The sequence below is a fragment of the Tamandua tetradactyla genome, chromosome 21 (genome assembly GCF_023851605.1).
Source record: "Tamandua tetradactyla isolate mTamTet1 chromosome 21, mTamTet1.pri, whole genome shotgun sequence".
NCBI classification, from domain to species: domain Eukaryota; kingdom Metazoa; phylum Chordata; class Mammalia; order Pilosa; family Myrmecophagidae; genus Tamandua; species Tamandua tetradactyla.
This window is the reverse complement of record NC_135347.1, coordinates 26,172,811-26,178,091: the sequence shown is the minus strand read 5'-3', so window position 1 is coordinate 26,178,091 and position 5,281 is coordinate 26,172,811. Positions and strand designations below refer to the sequence as shown.

Here is a 5,281-nt window from a genome sequence, read left to right as displayed (position 1 = left end):
TGCTTTACCTGCAAATTTTTTAAAACATTTTGAGTCCAGAATTTTTTTGTCCAAATGCTATACACATATTTTAAAAAGTAAAACTGCAGGGGTTTAACATGATTTAAAAAAACAAACAAACAAACAAACAAAAAACAGATCCCTTTCCTGCCCTAGGCAACTTGGTCTCTCTATATACTTTTCCCCAAATAAAATATTTCTTAGCTATTTCCTCTGGTTGTATTAACTTTTTTTGAAAAAAATAAATTAGATTTACACAATATTTATTGTTGGGGTTTCTTTAGCTCTGACTGGAATACCCTTAGTTTCCCAGGTTTTCCGTGTGTTGACCTTGTGCTATTAATTTTCCTATAGCATTGTTGGTCATATCCACAAGGCAAAGGCAAGTGTTCTTCCTTGCTTCCGAACATGTACTGTAATCGCTGTCTCGTCTCCGATTTTAGCAAGTGACGTAAACATTAGGTTCTTATCAACACCGACTCCTTTTTCTGTGCATGGCAGAGCCGTCGTTCATATGCCATCTCCTGGGGTGGCTGTCAAACCTCCACGAAGAGTGCCCGATCTATCGGGGTGCAGGTCTTCTACTTCCATTCCACAAATCACTTTCCCAGGAGCAGTAAAGACAAGAGTCACCTAAAGCTCTGTCAAAGTCCTGAGCATTGGACGTGACCTTCATCATCTCCCGCAGATGCTGTGTCAGGTAGTTCATCGCAGGTGGTTCGCGGGCTTCTGGCCCCCGGGCAAAAATGAACTGCGAAAGAGTCGGGGACACCCAGAAGTTTCTCGAAAGAGCAGGCACAAAGGGCGCAGCCCTCTCCGCATGGCTGCCGTGCCTCCAGGGCTCCTGAGCCTAAACTTTTCTTGATAAACGATTCTGAAGTAATTACCTTTCCCAAACTTCTCGTTCTTATCATATTATTTTAAGTTAGCTTTTAAATTATTTGAGATTTGTGGGGAGTTTTGTGATTTATTTACATTTTTTACAATGCTGTAAAGTTTCTCTACGAAGTCAGATAGGAAGGGTGGGTGTGGTTTGATTAAACTCAGAATCCACTTTTATGCTTAACCAGTTTTTCTTTTATCTCGTTATTTTAGTTACTGAGATTTTAATTTATATAAAGGAGCTTTTCATATCCTATGCTTTAATAGTTAGTGACTTTTAAATCATCTAAAACTGACATAACTGTATTCAACTTGAATTTTTAAAATACCAAGAAATAGTAAATTCATACATGCCATCTTTGTCATCTTTTATCAGGGAAGATTTCATGCTGGACTTTTAGACGTCATCTGGATGTCAAAGTTCTCAATATGGAAAACTTGTTGTCTAACTACCAGGCCTTGGAAACCCAGAGAAAGTATATTTTTGAAAATAATAAATCACTTAGATTTTTTTTATCTATATTGTTCCGAAGTAAAAAGATAATCACTGACTTCAAAATTTCTTTCACTGTGCAAAACATATGCAATTCATGCAACATGGTACTGAGGTATAGGATTTGGATTTCTAAGTTTATTTCTGGTTTTAATATTAGAATGTAAAAGTAATGGAAAAACTTTTCTGTAAGTGACAATAATCTTTGCAACAGACATATAAAAAGGTTCTTTATAGATACATGAGATAATATAATTAATAATACAGACACCTGGAATCTGTTTGTCTTTCAGAAAATTTGAAGACACCTTTTTGATTCAATAAAATATATTACAGAGTTTATGCATGGTTACTGGATTTGGATGATAGATAACATGTTATTTTAGCTGTGTTTTGACAACATTAGTATGTTTCAAAAAAATACGGATGATCACAAATTTTGGGGGGGGGGGTTTAACTGTCTTGGATACTGCAGTGATTAAAAGTGTGGGATTAGGTACAGACTGCATGGATTCACATATCAGCTCAACCACTTCTTAACAGTGACCTCAGGTGAATTCACAGAGCAGTTTGAAAGATTAAATGAGTTAATACACTCATCCTTTCAACAAATAGTTATTGCACTGTGAAAAGCAATGTGCTGGGCATTGGACATAGATCAGTGGATAGGTAAAATACCTGTTTTCAGGCTCTCATTCTAGAAAGGAGAGACAGATAATAAACCAATAAACACAAAATGTGGCTGGTGGTGATAAGTGCTAAGAAGAAAAATAAAGCAAGGTTTCAAAATAGAGATTGATGGCTAAAGAGCTATTTTTAGATTGTGTGATCCCAGAAAAGCCTCTCAGTAAGGGGAAATGAGGTAAGCTGTGAAGAAGTGAGGATGCTGAAAATGCAGTCACCTAGGTGAAAAGCATTGTAACAGAAGAGAGCAGTAAATGTAAATGCCCTGAGCAAAGCATCTCGGAGGGTTGAAGAAAACCAAGGAAGCTGGGGGGATTTAGCTGAGTAAGCAAGGGAAAGAGGGTTCGGAGAAAATGGCAGCTAAAATCAAGGACAGCTAGGCAATATCATGCAAGGAATTTGCATTTCTTCTGAGTAAAATAGTTGCGACTGAATGGTTTTGGGCAGGACAACATGGCCACATGTATTTTAAAGCAATCACTGTGGCAACTGGATAGAGAAGAGATTGCAGGCCAGGAAGCACAGAGCAGAGATATCTGTTCTGAGGATTTTGTATGGTCCCAAAGGCTGTCCACCAAAATTTCTGTGATCATGATGTTCTAGAAATGTGCCGTCCAATTTGGTAACCATTAGCCACACCAGCATTTGAAATGTGGCTAATGTGCCTGAGGGATTGAATTTTTTATTTTATTTAATTCTAACTAAATTTAATTTTGAATAGCTATACATGGCTACTGGCTATTACATTAGTCCAAAAATCTCATGATATTTCTTCAGTATACTCTTTCACTAACAAAAATCTGCTTACTTAGAAGTATGCTCAGAAAAATAATTGGCACATAGTAAGCATTCAAAAAACATTAGCTTGCTTCATTACAAGACCATTATTAAAGAGACTGGATCAAATTTATATTTGTATCAGCCAAAGCATTTTGTGCATTCTAGGTAGGCATTCAAATACATAATGCTAATAATAATACTTGATATTTTGAAACTTTTTATATGTTGGGCAATAACTGAACTTATTTTTTTCTAAAATCTACTTTTTCCACACTCTCTCTGATCTTGGAAAAGCATACTGAATGAATGTGCAAGTTACATCAGTTAAACCATTTTATTATTTCTTAACTGCATTCTTTCTTTGCATGTCCAGTATGATTATCTTAATTTGGAAAATCACAAAGGTGAGTTCTTCATTATCTCCTCCCACCTCACCCACATCCCTGGTCATTGGTAAATGAGTATCATGAGATTTTTAGACTAGTTTGGTATTAAACACATAAATATTTTGTTAGGTATGTCCAGTTCCATAATTAAAACATCAGATCTGAGACTGTAAATATATGGATAAAGTTATGATTTTACTATGTTCATCAGGAAGTACAACTATAATGAAAACTTAAACTATATACTGATGAATATGAGATTAAATATTTATTCAAAAATATTTCTGTAGATTATACTAGTGACCATGGCCAAAGAGAAAAAAGCTATAAAAGGTAAAAGAAAGATCTGAAAAAACTAAGGCTAACGTCTAGAATTTTGAGAAAGTTTTTGTAGTATACCAGGACAGGAACTGTTTGTGGAGAAAGTTCTATACATCAAGAAAAGAGTCATGTAAATATATATGAGGGTTGATTTTCATGTTTCTTGCCTGGACTGGACAATTATTGTTAGGGTGAGGAGAAATCATTTTGATTTTAAAAAATGTTGATCTTACATTCAAACATCGGGAAACACTAAGTTAAATAAAATTTAACGGTTTCTTCAGAGATTGTGTTGCTGGATTTGTCACTTTATCGGTTTTCTGCTCAAATATTGCCTTATCAGTTAGAACTTTGTTATCACCCTTATATATATATAACCTCTAACATCTTGATCTAGGTGGTCACAAGCATTAATATTATGTAAAAAATGACTAAACTGCACAGGTTAGATTTGTGCACTTTACTTTGTGTAAATTGTAAGTCAGTTTTAAACAAATGAAGCACTACCTTACCAATCACTCTGCTTTACTTTATGTTATACCACTTAGCATGTGACATATAATATGTGGAGTTAACATGTAGCATATAAACTCAAGACAAGTATGAACTTATTTTTCTATTTTGTTTGCTGCTGTATATCCAGCGCCCAGAGGAGGGTGGCATAGAGTACAAACGCAGTGCTAGATTGTTGTATGAATGATGGCTTAAAATTTGAAGATTCTGATTCTGCGAGAAAGGATTGTACCATGAAGTTTTTCACATGTGTATGCAAAACTTGGACTAGGGTTTTGCTGGATAATCCAAGTTGGAGAAAGTTTGAATTTAAACGTCCACGAAAATAACGTTTAAGTAAATCTATTCTCAGAGCATCTATCAAATGGGGTAAAGTGAACAGAAAATAGAGGCTAATGAGAGGAATGATACAAAAGCCCAAATAAGATTAGATGATTTTGGTGTGCTAATAAGAAAGGAAAATTAAGAAAAAATTATATCCAGGTACAAAAAATAGTATTCTTTATGAGAAGTTGGTAGAAAAAAAAGTATTTCAATTAATTTAGCCTACAATAATAGAAATAGGACACTGGCATCACGCACAGTTGGACAGTTTTTAAGGAAAATTTTTAAGGATAGTGCCATTTCAAGGAAAAATTCACTCACATTTTATCATGCTCAATTTCATTTCTTTTGGATCCAGTTTCTTGTAAAAGTGAAATCACACATTCTGATTGCAACCGGTTATGCTACTTTAAAGAATCGTGAAGCAACAACAAAACAAATTTTTTCATTGTCTGTAGGTGGAATTCTAGACAACCCTTTCTACGTGGAAGTAAAAATTAATTAATAATTATGCCTTAGTTTCCTAGGGCTGCTGTAACAAAGTTCCAATAACTGGGTGGTTTAAAGCCACGGAAATTTTTTGTCTATATTGTCTCACCGTTCTGAAGGTTAGAAATCCAAAGTCAAAGTGTCAGCAAGGCTTTGCTTCCACTAAAGTATATAGAGAAGAATATATTCCATGCTTTTTCTCTCAGCTTCTGACAGGGGTTTGCCTGCAACCACAGCAGTCTCTGCCTCATTTTGTCACATGTTGCTGTTCCCACTGATTTGGTGTCCAAATTTTCTCTTATAGGAACACCGGTCACCTTGGATTAAGTTCCACCTAATTCCAGTAAGACCTCATTTTTATTGACTAATTCCACCTGTGATGAGCCTGTTTCCAAATAATGCCATGTTC

General features: G+C 35.2%; 1 pseudogene; it reads right to left on the bottom strand.

Annotated features, from left to right (window-relative positions):
- Window positions 1–301: 301 nt before the first annotated feature.
- Window positions 302–709, bottom strand: LOC143665315 (acyl-coenzyme A thioesterase 13 pseudogene; annotated as a pseudogene).
- Between the last annotated feature and the right edge of the window lie 4,572 nt (window positions 710–5,281).